This window comes from Myodes glareolus, chromosome 2 (genome assembly GCF_982192425.1).
Source record: "Myodes glareolus chromosome 2, mMyoGla1.1, whole genome shotgun sequence".
NCBI lineage: Eukaryota > Metazoa > Chordata > Mammalia > Rodentia > Cricetidae > Myodes > Myodes glareolus.
The window spans coordinates 82,808,649-82,825,489 of NC_142027.1; the positions used below are offsets into that span (position 1 = coordinate 82,808,649).

Consider the following 16,841-nt stretch of genomic DNA (forward strand, 5'->3'; position numbering starts at 1 on the left):
AAGAGGTATCACCATTCCTGACTTCAAGCTATTCTACAGTGCTATAGTAATAAAAGTCATGTCATATTAACTTGTGCAGCCACTTTGGAAATCAGTGTGGTGGTTTGTCAGGAAACTGGGAGTTAACCTACCTCAGGACCCAGCAATTCCATTCTTAGGAATATACCCAAGAGAGGCCCTATCATACTACAAAGGAATTTGTTCAGTTATGTTCATAGCAGCACTATTTGTAATAACCAGAACCTGGAAACAACCTAGGTGCCCCTCAATAGAAGAATGATTAAAAAAGGTGTGGAGCATATACACATTAGAGCTTTACTCAGCAGTAAACAAAGACATTTTGAATTTTGCAGGCAAATGGATGGAAATAGAAAACGCTTTACTGAGTGAGGTAACCCAGACCCCAAAAGAGGAATATGGTATGTACTCACTCATAAGTGGATTCTAGCCATAATTAAAGGTCTTTGAGCCTATAATTCATGCTCCTAGAGAAGAATCTGAAGAAAATCAAATAGTTATCCTCCTATATTGGAAGTAGACAAGATTGCCAGGCAAAACTTGGGTGCACGGGGTGGGGGTGGATGTAAGGGGAGATAGGTAGAGAGAAGGGAGAAAGGGAGGTTTCCGGAGAGCTTGGGGGAATGGGATGGGTGGGATGGAGGAAGATGGATATGGGAGCAGGAAAGTAAATATCTCAACTAAGGGAGCCATTTTAGGATTTGCTAGAGACGTGATCCTAGAGTGGTTCCCAGGTCCAAGGAGAGGTCCCCAGGTTGTACCTTGGGCAGCAGAGGAGAGGTTGCCTGAACTGGCCTTGTCCCATAGCCATACTGATGAATATTTTGCATATCACCATAGAACCTTCATCTGGCGATGGATGGAGATAGAGACAGAGATCCACATTGGAGCGCTGGACCTAGCTCCCAAGGTGCAGATGAGGAGCAGAAGGATGGAGAAAGTGAGCAAAAAAGTCAGGATCATTAGGGGTATGTCCACCCACTGAGACGGTGGGACAGATCTAATGGCAGCTCACCAAGGCCAGATGGACTGGGAGAGTTGGAGCATGTGATCAAAATGGACACTCTGAACTTGGCTGGCAATGAAGGCTGACTGAGAAGCTGAGGGCAACGGCACTGGGTTTTGATTCTGGCTGCATGGACTGACTTTGTGGGAGCCTGGTTTGTTTGGATGCTAACCTTTATAGACCTGTATGGAGGGGGCAGGACCTTGGACTTCCCACGGGACAGGGAACCCTACTGCTCTTAAGTCTAAAAAAGGAGGGGGAGGTAGTGAGGGGGAGGGAAAAAGGAGGCAGGGAAGAGTTGGAAATTTTAATAAATAAATAAATAAATTATAAAAAAAGACAGGTGGATCAAGGGAATAGAATCAAAGACCCAGAAGCAAATCCACATACCTGTGGACATCTAATTTTGATAAAGAAGAAAAAATTGTAAGATGAAAAAAAAAGAAAGCATCTTTAACAAATGGTTCTCGAGGAACTGTATATCATGATGTAGCAGAACACAAATAGATCCATATCAATCACCCCAAACAAAGCTCAACTCTAAGTAGATGAAAGACCTCAACAGAAACCCAAACACAATGAAAGTGATAGAAGAGAAAATAGGGAATAGTCTTGAACACATTGGTATAGGAGACTACATCCTGAATACAACACCAATAACACAAACACTAACACTGAAAATTAATAACCACATCTGACTGAAGACTGATCTCTAAAATAAACAAATTCAACAAACTAAACATAGAATACAGCAAATAATCCAATTAAAAACTGTGTACAGTTCTAAACACATAGTTCTCAACCTTAGAATTTGGAATGGCTAAGAAACACTTAAATATTCAACATCCTTAGTCATCGGAGAAGTGCAAACCAAAATGACTCAGTTTCTAATTTATTCCTGTTTAATTGTCTAAGATCAAAAACACAAGTGGTGGTACATGCAGAATAGGATGTGGAGCATGGGGAATACTCTTCAATCATTGTTGGTAGTGCAAACTTGTACAGTCTTTTTGAAAATTAATTTGTCTATTTCTCAGAAAATTGGGAGTCAATCTTCCTCTACCTCATGATCCAGCTATATTAGTTTTATTTACATACCCAAGCATTGCTTAATCATACTATAAGAATACTTGCTCAGCGATGTTAACAACAGCCTTATTTGTTTTTTTATGTAAACAAACATAAATTTTATTTATTTTTTGTTTTGTTTTTTTTTTATTTTATTAAATTATAAAAGTTTCCATTTCTGCCCCTCCTCCCAACACCCTCCCTCTCCCCCCACTCCCTCTCCTCCTCCCTCTCCATCCCTAAGAGCAGTCAGGGTTTCCTGCCCTGTGGGAAGTTCAAGTTCCTCCCCCCTCCCTCCAGGTCCAGGGAAGGTGAGAATCCAAACACACTGGATCGCCAAAATCCAGTATATGCAGAGGAAGCAAGTCCCAGTGTCATTGTCAATGGCTTTTCAGAAAGGCTCCGGGCCAGCCACATTCAGAGAATCCAGCCACATTCAGAGAATCTTGTTGGATCACGTCCTCGTTCAGTCCCACAACAGCCTTATTTGTAATAGCCAGAAACAGGAAACACCATTCATATTCCTTAGCTGAAGAATGGGTAAAGAAAATATGCTACATTTACACAATAAAGTATTACTTGGGTGTTTAAAACAATGACATTTAATTATTAGGCAAGTGAATGAAAATAGAAAATATTATCTTAACTGATGCTACCCAGACCCAGAAAGATAAACATGCTATTCTTGACTTACAAATGGGTATTAACTGTAAAGAAAGGGATAACCACCCTTCACAGACCCAGAAAGGCTAGGTAAAAGGGAGGATTTAAGTAGAGACACTCAGATTTGATTTGGAAGGAAATATAGAAGACATTTTGTGGGTGAACCTAGAAAGGGTGGGGATAGATATATGAGTGATCAAGCAGGAGGAGAGTATTGAAATAAATGACTAGAAAGAGGGTTACTTCTTAGGATCACGAATAAACCTGATGCAAACAAACTCCCAGGAATTTATCTTCAAAGATGATCCCAGCTAAGTCTCCTACCAGTAGCAGATATGTAACATGAACTTGCCATCTCCTGTAACCAGGCAAGTCTTCAAATGGAAGAATTGTGAGACCAAAGCAACCACATAACGTTTGACTTAAAGTTTATCCTGCCAAAGGCATGTGCCAGGTTAAGGCTGGCACAGAGTTTGTTGGTCCAGTGATACCCATGCAATAAGAGTGATCGCAACCCTGATAATAATCACTTGGAGTGGAAGCACCGAGGGTCTGAATGGCATAGACACAAGAATAGAAACAGATGTGATTGAAAGAAATATCAAAGGGTGATCTAGCTTCTTCTATAGATATTTGGGTGCTTTCCTAAAAACCAGGATATATAGTTTGTGAAATGGGGGGATTTCTGGTCTTCCTATATTCCAGAACTAGATAGAATGAGTGCATCTTCCCTAGGCAACCAGCAAAGACATCTCTTTTGTGGGCTTCTCCCAGGTCACTCCAGCTGTTTTCTTTCATTCCTGTGTAAAGCAAACTTCTCCCTCCGCTGTTGACAGCCTGACTGATGAAGTGGTTCCACCTCTGACATGTTTCCTACTGCAGAAAGCCCTTCACAGAACTGACTCAAAATAATTTTCTCCCTCAAGCAAAAAAGAATTCTACAGATCATCTCATAGCATATATCCACCACACATTTGGATTGATGTGAATGAGTGATACAGGGAAGGGTTTTTCTCTCTCTTGTATTCTCTCTAAAATGATTTCGACACTTCCCTGGAGGTATAGTGCATATTTTCTTAAGATTCCTCTCTTCAACCTTAGATTCTACTCTCTACTGCTGGACTCATTCCACAGTCATAGCTAAGTCCTCCAATCATTCAATTTTTAGATTTACTGCTCCCTTCATTCCCCTGTTCCTATCTTCTTCTTTCTTCTCTCTAGCTCTACTATCCTTTATTATGAAATTATGATGCCTTCCACAACTGTCAATTTCAGAAGAAGGGTCCATTCCAAACTGTCTAGTTTATTCTCCTAGAGCCTTCATGATCATCTGCCTTCCAGTTCTACATACCACAAAAAACTTGTCAGCAATCTGCATATCCAAAGTAACATTTTATTAATAATATTCCATTATTTATTTCTCAGAAATAGATCCTATATAGAATCCTATATAGGATCTATTTCTGATAAATTATATATTTCTAAAAGTTGTTCTAATCTGTTAAGGAGTCCCTACCTTTGACTTTCTTTTATTTCACTAATGCATACGGATGAAGTTGTATCTTTGAGTTTCTGCCCTCAATTGCTAAGCAAAATAATTGCTTTATTCAAGTGACTGTTCTGATGATATGGATATGGTCATATTTTAGTGAGGACAATGCCTGGGATATTCAACTATATAGAAAACCATACCAAGGTATATAATACATTGTTAAGGGGAGACCTATTGTTCAAGTAAATGTAAAACCTTCATACAGTGGACATGCAAGTATAATAGAACTTTTCAATTTCATGAACCATACATCAACTGTAAATTTATGAAGAGCAGGATTCTGGAATAGTGAAAGGTGGCAAAGCAAGCTCAGTGAAGAGCCAAAGAAAACCCCAAATACTGTATTAATAATAGTTCTATCACTGTGTAATATGGTTTAAGTTTTTAGTCCCAGGACTAGCAAGGAAGAAGGAGGTGGATCTCTGTGAGTTTAAGCTTTGCTTGGTCTTCAGAGTAAATTTTGATACCAAAAAACTTGTCTCTCACGAACAAAGATATATATATATATATATATATATATATATATATATATTCTAACTTCAGATCAGAAAGATAAGTTGTGATTAAATATAATGTGCATCACATTTGAGCATTTTTTGGATGCCAGTGAGAAGGAAAATAGATGTGAAAAAAATGGAGTAAACTTTTACTTATGATTTATTTTAATAACAGAATGAAAACAATGACTTCCTGGGAGAGATGGATTGTCCACTCACCCAATTTCTTCATCACAACTTTTCAGTTTTATATAATTTTCTATTTTCTGGATTATAAAACATTATAGTATGTATTTTCCCCTTTCTGGCATCTTTCCCATTTCTCTGATATTGATAATGAATACCTCATGAGAAAAATGAGAAAAACACTAAGAGTAAACTGAGGCAATAATGTAAAGAGTGGAATTAGGAATGTAAAACATGTAATTGATTATGTGAAAACATGACTTCTGCTTAAACAGTGAAAGTGAAGAGAAAGTAAACAGATCAGTTGAGGATCAGCATGGAGTGGGACAAGTTGGAGAAGAACTGTTTGTGTTAATAGAGAAAGAAGACAAAACTAAGTTGCCTCAACCATCAGGCATTTGAATGGACTCCCATCATTCATGGGCAGTAGAACCCTGTTTCAGTTGATACATGAGAGCAATTTTGAATTGCTCTATGGATTAACCCTAAATGTGTAAAGCCTGCTTTTGATTTAAAAGTTGTTTTTATATAAGTTTGGGGGAAATTTATTTCTTCTTTATGTTCCTCATAGACACTGAGAAAAATATCCTTGTTTTGATGTATAAATAAAGATGGCTTGACCAATTTATGGCTGGTTGAAAAAAAATAACTTTAAATGGTTTACCATGTGTTAAAAAACATATGAAGGCTTAGAAAGAAAATAAAAAGGATAAATTATTTTTTAAAAAAGTAAGTTGGGTGTGCTAACACTCACTTTTAATCCCAGGACTTGGGAGGTAGACACAGGTAGATCTTTTTGAGCTGTCAGACAGCCTGGTCTACAGAGTGAGTTTCCAAACAGCCAAAGATACACAGAGAAATCCTGTCTCAAAAAAGCAAAAATTCAAAATAAAAGAAATAGAACTAAAATAAAGCCACATTCCAATGGAAGATATACAAAGAATATGGATATTATTCGTTCTTGTGTTATCTTTGAATTGTTTGATGGCTGAGGAAGGAGCAACAGCTTCTAAAAGACGTTTGATTATAAATGCTGCTGGATCAATACATAACATAACATATGTATCATATTTTGAAAATGCCTTGACTTCAAAATTTAAGTAAAAAATATGTTACTTTGGAGAAGAGGTTTTGATTTTGATTCCATGGGAAATGAGAATCTATAGGTTCATGTTGTGTTAAGAAATATCAAGTTTTGTCAAGAAAGACTGTCTGAAAAATCTCCATTAGGAGAGGAAGGCCCAGATGATCCAACTTTTCTGAGGACCTCTATTGGAGTTTCCTCTGAGTTCTAAATCCAGAAGAGCTTCCAGACTGCTGGCTGAGATAATCAAGCATCATAGAATATTCCTCTCAGGACTTGATGATAATCCTAAATTTTCTTTAGGTCCTCATAAGATTATCAGAGCCCCAATCACCAGAAAGTAGCCTAGAAAACTATGCACATAATCCCAAAAATTGGACTATGGTTGCTTGTCCTTTTTCGAGTGTTGGTTATACATTGTTATAAATAATGGGAAGGAAAAACAGCTAAACAAAGGAGATGTTATTTGGAGTTCTTGTTTGAAAAAAATTGGGAAATGTAGAGGACAATGGTCTTGTGCCCTCTAAAGATTCGTCACTTATATTGGCTTAATAATACACTGATTGGCCAGCAACCAGGCAGGAAGTATAAGCAGGACAACCAGACTAGAGGAATTTGGGGCAGAAGAAAGGCTTAGAGAGCACTTGTAATGCAGATGTAGAGAAAGCAATATGAGAAGTCCTCACTGATGAAGGTACCAAGTAACGTGGCTAACACAGACATGAATTATTGGTTAATGTAAGATGTTAGAGTTAGTTAATAAGAAAGCCTGAGGTAAGAGATCAACCAGTCTATAATTAATGTAGGCCTCTGTGTGCTTCTTTAGAACTGAATGGCTGCAGCCCTTGGCTTCTCAGCAAACTCAGTCAACAATCCCATGATCCTCACGTTCCCAATTTACTCAGAATATCTTGCCTTTTCTACTTCCCATGTAGATTAGATTCTTGTATGTCTCTCTTAGAATCCTCTTTGGTGTCTGTGTTGTTGGAATTGTGAATTATAGGCTGATTTTTCTTCGCTATATGTCTAAAAGCCACCATTGAGTCAATAATTATAACATTTTCTTTCTGGGTATCGGTTACCTCCCTCAATACGATGAAGAAACACATCTTAATTGAAAGATAGGCACTGCTTTAGAGCAAAAAGTTGAACAAAATACTCTAATATAATGGAATCAGGAAGCAAGCAAGCAAGCATTGCTGTCCTCATATTTGACAAAATGGAATTCAAAATGAAACTAATCATTAGAAATTACTAGTTTCTCATTTTAATAAAGTTAGTGCTTTACCAAGAAAACATTACTTTTCTAAACATATATGTACAAAATGCTAAGGAACCTAATTTTTCTTAAGAAAATAAAATGAAAATATTTAATAATGTATTTAAATTAAATAAAAATATACTACTGGATTTAGTGAAACTGATTCACATTAAATCATAAATAGTAGGTAATTTCAATGCCCCATAAGAACTTTATTATCAGCCCATAAGAACAAAAAAGATAAAGAGAATCAGTGGAATTAAAAGATATCATAAGTAAAAAGCAATAAGTAGCATTATCAAAATCAACAGACCATTCTACACAGAACACAAATAAATATACATTTTATTGTGTACCATGTGGTAACTCTTCTAAAATGGATCACTTCTCCATGCCTCAGGCACAAATGAATCTTTAAAACAGAAAAATATTGAAATCACTTCTTATCTTTTTTCTAGCTATAATACAATATAAATTAAAATTGAGAGATACTTTAGAAAATACAGAATCATGGGCATTAAAGAACTCATCACTATATTGAATAGATCAATACAGAAATTAATAAAATATTAAAAATTTTCTAGAACTAGATGAAAATTAAAACACAGCAAAATGAAACCTCTTGAACATATTGAAAATTGACCAACATAGAAAATTTATAGCTCTGAGTATATTGAAAAGTCAAAAAGAGCATGAAATAAATTGGGCAATAATGCAACTCAAAATAAATGGGACACAATAACTAGGCAAATCCAAAGGATTACAGTGGCAGAAATAAAAGAAATCAGAGCAGAAATTAAGAAAATGGAAAGAAGAGATATGAATAAAATAAATCAACTAATCTTAGAGCTGATTCTTTGAGTAGATGAAACCCATAGACAAAAAAATAAAGAAACAGCTGATTCAAAATATGATCACAAAACCAAAGAAATTCAGAATACAATGAGGGGATACTTAAAAAAATCTATGCTTAAATAAGCTGGTAAACCTAAAATAAACAGATGAATTTTTAGATTAAATCCAAACATTATAAATTAAACAAAAAATCAAAACCTAAACAGAAGTATCTCAAATAAGTAAAGTATAACAGCAAAATGTCTTCCAGCCTTAAAATAAATGAAGATAAGTAAACATGTAAAAATAAAAATATCAGGCCCCGATAAAGCAATTATACTAAACTGTCAAAGAATAACTACAACACTTCCCTCTTGAACCAAAAATGGAAACAGATGGAATATTTGCAAGCTTCTTTTATGAAGCCAGTATCATATTAATACCAAAAAACAACAAAAATTAAGAAGAATAACATTGATCAACATTAATTCAAAACTGCCGAATAAATCCTGGCAAACAGAATAGAGACATACATGAGAAATATTATCCACGATAATCAAGCTGACTTTATTCCTGAAATACAAAGATTTTCAACATATATAAAATGATAAATGTAATAAACCACCTTATCCAATAACTGAACATGTAAGTATATAAACTGGAGTAACTTCAGAAACAGGGAAATCGAAAATGGACCATAGTCAGGATAGGATTGTAGAGGAACAGTACAGGAGGAAGTGGTAAGTGATCTAATGGTGGAAATGCGGAAATAGGAAAATGTGAAGAGCTCTAACTAGGGATAGGAAGGAAGATATATATATATGGGGAATGAGATGAGGATAAAATAGACATAAGAATGGCAGGAAAATATTTTCTGTTTAATTATTTTTTTCTTTTATTTTACATTTCAACCCAAGTTCCCCCCCTCCCGTTCCCCCCTCCCCTTCCCTTTTGCTGTTCCACTTTCCTACTTGCCAACTGTATCCACTCCTCAAAAAGGATAAGGCCTTCTTTTGGGAGTTACCAAAGTCTGGGATACCAATTTGAGGCAGGAGCTAGTCAGTCCCACACAGAATCAGGATGGGGAAAATAACCCACCATAGGGAATGGGCTCCAAAATGTCAGTTCATGCACCTGGGATAATTTCTGGTATCACTGATAGGACACCCCTTCCCCTATAAAAGATTAAGCCACGATACCAAACCCACATTTACAAGGCCTAGTTTGGTCCCATGCAGGTTCCCCAAGTGTCAGTCCAGAGTCCTTGAAATACCTCTAGCATAGGTCTGCTGTCTCTGTGGGTTTCCTGAACTCCATGAGCTCAGGCCAATGCTTGGTTGTGGATCACTGCATCTTCTTTGATCAGTTAATGTAGATTTTATGATGGGAGTTAGGGTGGTTACTAATCTGTTTACAGTTACGGCCAGTTAAGGCATCCTTTCCACTATTCCTAGGAGTCTTAGTTGGAGTCACCTTATTAATCCCTGGGAGTTTCCCTAGCACCAGATTTCTCTCTAAACCTGTAATGGCTCATGATATTTCATTCATTCTTCTCCCTCTCTGTCCCTCCCACAACTTTGTCATTTTGATCTCTCAGGTTTCCATCCTCCATCTCCTGCTTCTACCCCTCCCTAGTTTACCCAGGAGATCTTAACTATTTCCCTTTCCTGGGGTCCTCCTTTTGTGTCTCTCTTAGTGTCCTCCTTTCTACCTAGTTTCTCTGGGACTGTGGATTGCATTTGTTTATCCTTTACTTTACTTCTAATATCTGCTTATGAGTGAGTACAAACCACGCATGTCTTTCTAGGTCGGGGTTACTTTACTCAGGATGTTTTTCTTTCTTTTTCTAGTTCCATCCAATTGCCTGCAAATTTCAAGTTGTCAGTTTTTTTTAACTGCAACTTAATATTTTATTTTGCCATCCCATCACATTTTCTTTATCCATTTTTTTGGTTGAAGGACATTTAGGTTGTTTCCGGGTTCTGATTATTACAAATAATGCCACTATGAACACAGTTGAGCAAATGCCCTTGGGTTATGAGTGCATTTCTTTTGTGTATATGTCCACAAATGGTACTTCTGGACCTTGAGGCAGATTGATTCCCAATTTTATGAGAAACTGACATACTGATATACATGGCTTGCAAGTTTTTACTCCCACCAGCAATGGAGGAATGCTCTCCTTACTCCATATCCTCTCCAGCATAAACTGTCATCTATGTTTTTATTTTTAACCATTTTGACAGGTGTAAGATGAAATTTCAGAGTTTTTTTTTATTTGAATTTCACTGATTGCTAAGAATGATGAACAGTTGCTTAAGTATCTTTCAGCAATTTGAGATTCTTTATTTGATAATTTTCTGCTTAGATTTGTATTCTACATTTTAATTGGATTACTTGATACTTTGATGACAAGTCCCTTGAGTTCTTATAACTTTTTGGAGATTAGTCCTTTGTCTTAATGAATTAACCTATTTACTATCAGCTAAAAATACCCTTATGGATTTTACTTAGTGAATACAAAGGTAGTTTACAGGAATTTTTCCTATCTGAACTGACAATGCTACCACAATGATTCAAAGACCATCTAATAAAAACCCCAATAACAACAGGAGAAGCCCTACATTATGTCATTGTTGAGAGTAATCCAAGAGACTCACAAAACATTATTGGATATGGCTATTGTGCTTGGTTGCTCAATGGAGGTGGTAGTAAGTCCTTATTGTTGAGAAAACCATGCACTCAGACAGGGTTCAGAAGTCCCTAAGCTATAACTGATGTGAAAGCATCATCATGGCAGATTAGCCTTTTTCTGCCAGAAGGTACCTTGCAAACTTCCAAAGGATGGAAACAATGCATAGTTTTATACAAGTATTATACCTATGAATAATAATAGTGACCAACATGTCACAATATCTCTGGAGGCACAACAGTGGCATACATACTTTGTAGATATGCACTAAACAAGAGGAAAATCATTCCTGATACAGAAATCCTACCCACCTCCATAGGCCTGAAGCAGTCATGGATCTTGGAGGTCAACCTGGAAATATACTTTACTAAGCAAGAATTATCCGAACATTATCATAAATATTGGTTTATATATCCACAAGTAAGTGTAGTTCTTGTTCTCATCATGTAAACACCACTTTGCAGCAGATGGATACCAGTATATGAAACCACAATCAATCAAATGGAGGAAATCAATAAATCTCTAAAAGAATGACCCCCCAAAAATCAAGAGAAAAACTAACAAGGAAACTCTTCAAGATCTAAAAATAGAAATAAAAATAATAAAGAAAACACAAAGTATGGAAATTCTAGGAATGGATTATCTGGAAAATCAAACAGATACAATCACCAACAAGAGAATTTGAGAGTTGGAAAGAGAAATATCAGGGATTGAAGAGACAATAGAAGAAACAGGTAGATCAGTAAAAGAAAATGCAAACCCTAAATATCCCTAGCACAAAAAACCAAGAAATTCAGGGAGGCTATAAAAATATCAATCCTAAGAATCATAGAAATAGAAGAAGAAGAATCCCAGCTCAAAGATTCAGAGAATATATTTAACAAAATCATAGGAGAAAAAATTCTAACTTAAAGAAGGACCTGCCTATGTATGTACAAGAAGTACATAGAACACTAAGTAGATTGGATCAGAAAAGAAAATCAATATTCAGCATAAAAACTCAAAACTAAAAGAAAACAGAAAGAAAAAAACTATTAAAATACTACAAGGGAAAAAGGTTAAGTAACATAGAAAGTAAGATCTATGAGAATTAGAGACCCCAAAAAGTCAGAAAGGTGTGGATTGATTTCTTGCATACTCTAAAAGACCATGGATGCTTCAGATTACTGTTCCTAGAAGAACTGTCAATCACAACAGATGGAGAAAACAAGATTATTTCATGACAAAGTCAAATTTAACCATGTCTAATCACAAATACAGCACTACAGAAGACAAAAGAAGAGAAACAGCAATCCAAGAAAGTGAGTAACATAAAAAAAGACAAAGAGAGTAGATAATCTCATACCAGAAAAACTCAAATTGACACACACACACACACAAACACACACACACACACACACACACACACACACCTTACTACCACTACTACTACCACCAACAGAACAATAAAATAAAGAGTCACTATTCATTAATAGTTCTCAGTATCAATAGACTCAATTTTTCAACAAAAAGACACAGGTTAAAAGAATGGTTATGAAAAGAGGATCCATCCTTCTGCTGTGTACAAGAAACACACCCCAAACTCAAAGAAAAACATTGTGTTACACAAAGGGTTGGATAAAGATTTTCCAATCAAATGGATCTAAGAAGAAATCTGGTATAGTTACCATAATACCAAATAGTCTTCTAACCAAAAATATTCAAAGGATGTGGAAAGGATTCGTCATAGTCATGAAAGGAAAAAAATCCACCAGGATGTTTTCTTTCTTTCTTTCTTTCTTTCTTTCTTTCTTTCTTTCTTTCTTTCTTTCTTTCTTTCTTTCTTTCTTTCTTTCTTTCTTTCTTTCTTTTTCTGAGACAGGGTTTCTCTGTAGCTTTGGAGCCTGTCCTGAAAATAGCTCTTGTAGATCAGGCTGGCCTCAAATTCACAGAGATATGCCTGCCTCTGCTTCTGGAGTGCTGGAATTAAAGACATGAGCCACCACCACCCAGCCCAGAATGTTTTCTCAATTCTGCCCATCTATACACTAAATGAAAAGGCACCCACATTTGTGAAAAAACAGGATTCTACTGTCCATTCATGATGCCCTGTCAAAGTTCATTGAAATCCCTGACGCTGGAGATATCTCAGTTGTGTCCTTTTCTCTTTTAACACAAAAAGTTCTTCTCCAAGTTGTCCCCCTCCTTAGTGATCCTCAACTATTCAGTTTACTTTTCCTTCACTGTCACAATTTCAGCAGAAGACGTGATTGCATGTAATTAATTGCATGCATTACCTTTCTAATTCCGACTTTTACATTATTGCCTCAGTTTACTCTTGGTGTTTTCCTCACTTTTCCCAAAAGGAAGTCATTATCGTTATCACAAAGATGGATAATATGCTAGAAAGGGGAAAATATATACTATAATGGTTTTTAATTCAGAAAATATAAAATTTCACTAAATTGACAATTTATTATGAAGAAATTGGATGAGTGAGTAATCCATCTCTTTGAGGTAATCACTGTTTTCATTCTGTTAGTAAAATAAATCAGAAGATAAGAAAAAGTTTACTCATTTATTTGACCCATCTGTTTCCATTCTCATTGCCATTCAATATACGCTCAAATGTGATGCACTTTGTATTTAATCAATACTTGGTTTTCTGACCTGAACTTAGACAATCTATATCTATTTAGTTTTTTTTTGAGATAAGATTTCTTTGCATAGGAAATTAATCTGAAAACCATGCAAGGCTTGAACTCAAAGAAATCCACCTTTCTCTGCCTCCTAAGTGCTGAGATTAAAAGCTTGAGCCATACTATCCAGTGATAAAACTATTATTAATACAGTATTTGAAGTTATATATGAGTCTTCCCTGAGATTGTTTGTCATTTTTCACTATGACAATAGAATGCTCCTCAGAGCTTAACAGATGGATAGCATGAAATGGAGGAACTCTATTACACTTGCATGTCTACTATATGAAGGTTTTAGCATTTCCTTGTACACTGGTTTCCCTTAACAATACATTATAGATCTTGGTTAAGTCTTCTACAGAGTTATATAATACAGGATTTGCCCTCATTAACATATGACCTTATTAACAGAATAATCACTTGAGTTCAGTACTGTTATTTTGCTTAGCAATGGTGGACAAAATCTCGGGGAGGTGAAAACATCATTCTTATGCCTTAATGAAATAAAAAAGAGTCAAAAAGGGTCGACTTAACCAAACATTCCCTTGAAACAGTGGGTTCATCCAAGTGTGCTGCTTCCCATGTGAAATTTTGCACTACAAAGAATTAGGGATGTCATAAAGGAGGGAAAACATGAAAATATATAAATGACTCATGGTCACAAATGATGCAAAACACATCACACATGTAAGAAATCTGTGACATAAACGTCAGTAATATTGCCCTCAGAAATTCCTGTTTTTAACCTTTCGTACTCCTTGGATCAACCCTATATGTGTAAAAAGCTCAGCCACCCATATGAGGGAGGAGAAAGTAGAATCTTGCACTGAATCTAGAGGAAATTATGATGTGGCAATCCCAATAGCAGTACTTTGGCAGGAGACATAAGATAGCAATAGTCTTTTTCTCAAGTGATTTTACAGCTGGTGCTCTTGGGAGTTTTTGTCTTACTTCCCCATAATTCTCACCACTGTGTTTATAACCACTACTATCATAAGACTGGCAGTAGTAGTCAGCCTCATCCTCAATCTTCAGATCAGTGATGGTCAGCGAGGCTGAGTTGGAGGAGCTGTCAGTGGAGCCAGAGAACCGATCAGGAATCCCAGATGGTCTTTGATTGTAAGCATAGATCATATTGGTGGGTGGACTTCCAAAGTGCTGCTGGTACCAGTTTACATCGTAGCTTCCAATGTTACCACTGCTGCGCTTGCAGGTGATGGTGACTGTGCTCCCAAGAGACCCAGACACAGAATTTGGCTGTGTTAGCACAGACTGGGCACATGTCCCTGTAAAAGGAAGATAATAAAAATCAGTAAAGGCAAGGAAATCTCATTCACAAGGAACAACATTCCAAGCAACATTTACTCTCCCAGAATTATTTAAGTCCACTGGCCTGTTAAATGATGAAGGAAGATGAGGAGTAGTGGAGTCCAAGACATGGTGAAGACGCCCAGACTCTTTTTTCTGAGTTCAGTGATCTGACTAGAGCTGGGTGCCCCTTTTAATCTGTCTCTGTGTTTCTATATGCTGTTCCGCTGGCTCCATGCAAATACCCCTCTTCTTTGGGATGTACAGGACCATCCTATTACTTCAGATTGAGTGTCACAGAGAAGTGCAAAGACTACACATGCAGAGGACACGAGCTCCACCAAGTGGCAGGTTACAAAAACCTGAAAGTGAAGGGAAAATACCAGGAACTAGAAAAACAACACTCCTCATGCAACCATGTTTTTCTATCAGGTGAGCAATTTCTAGGTTCCCTCCCTCTGCAAACTGTGAGATAATTTGGGAAGTCACATATCCCTATCTGGACTCTGAGTGGAAAGGAAATTATCCATTAATATGATTCTGTATATGTCAATTGAGCAATTGAGGCAGTGAGTAAACCACTTTATTTTTGCACAGGGAATAAATACTTTGAGAGGCACACCTCTTATTTTGAACTCTTGATATTGTAATGGTGGTCAATGGTGGTCATTTCTATGTACGAATTTACTAGGTTATTGGAGTTAAGAGTGAATTTCAGCAGTGTTTGCTGTAAGCGTGTTTTTTTTTTTCTGTAGAGGAAGTAATTTCATTCCTAGCAACCTTCTCAGACAGCTCATCCCCTCCTGTAATTCGAGCACTAAGAAATCAGATGCTTCAGGTTTCCTCAGATACCCAGACACACTTGTTATCACAGAAGCAAGAGTTCATACATGGACAATAAAATGATTGACTACCACCTGCTGTCCGCATATTAGGTCCAATGAAACAGTGAATTTATAGCTGATGAAATTTTCAATGTGAATTCTAAGAGAATCCCTAGTTTAACAGTTGAAAATTTACACTGTTCTAATAATCTATCAACAGAGAGCAACATATAAAATTGTATATGCTGAGACTACGTTGTTGGACTTGAATATATTTAGTTTCTGAGTCCTTTTGCTATGCTAAGAATGACTGTCTATGAAATCTTTAATTTTTTTGTGGTAGAAATGTATTTCTCCTGACAATGACTCCACTAGGATAAAATAAGAAGTACGAAATAGAGTTATGAGCTCACTACTCATTTAGTAAATGGGATCAAAGAACAAGAAGTAGACCACAGAGGAGCACATGGGGAATATTCTTCATTGGTGTGACTACATGTGCAAGTGTGGGGAGAGAACCAGTGATTTCTGAATGACTTGTTATTGCTGACAGCAATGTCCTATCCAGATCAGCCCATCACTGTTCTCTAATGGGCATAAGCACGTCCATGCAAAGTATGTGTGGATGAAACTCCATTTTCCAGGAAAGGTATTGAAGTAAGGTTAAAGGAACATGCTTAGACAAGAAAAGTAAAAGCAGGCTTCCTGAGACTGTCATGCCTTCTTCCTAGAAAAATCTTCAAGGGGAAACAGCTAGAAATCACAGATTTACGCATCAACACAGAAGCTGTCAGAGAATAGGGACACTCAGAGGTCCTGTAAATTACCAAAGCCAGAGTCTGTTCAACAGACATTTTTTTCTTCTTTAACTCTAAATGCATAAAACTGTCACTGTCCCCTTCTCTACAACTTCATCTGTTTTTCCTAGCCATTAAATTCTTTATCCATGCCAGAAGATGACCTTGGAAATTCCCTAAACAATTACCTACCAGCACACTAGTTATATGCCTCGGGTTCTTTCAACTAGGATTACAGATAACCTCATCTATAGGTCCTCTACATGAATGAAATTCTTAGAAAAGGACTTGTAAATAGTTTTGTCCATGTGGTACTAAAATCCCCTTTCAAAACTAAACGATAGTCATCCACAACTGCATCATGGGAATTTCA

The 16,841-nt window shown here is 36.6% G+C and overlaps 1 pseudogene across 1 annotated transcript in view; it reads right to left on the reverse strand.

Moving 5' to 3' along the window:
• LOC146895575 (immunoglobulin lambda variable 6-57 pseudogene) overlaps window positions 1-15,081 on the reverse strand; it is a 30,079-nt pseudogene extending 14,998 nt beyond the window's left edge. The window contains exons 1-2 of the transcript XR_015735417.1: window positions 14,933-15,081; window positions 14,491-14,825 (exon numbers count right to left, since the gene is read on the reverse strand). The product of XR_015735417.1 is annotated as an immunoglobulin lambda variable 6-57 pseudogene (transcript). The remainder of the gene's footprint in view (window positions 1-14,490; window positions 14,826-14,932) is intronic.
• Window positions 15,082-16,841: the final 1,760 nt, after the last annotated feature.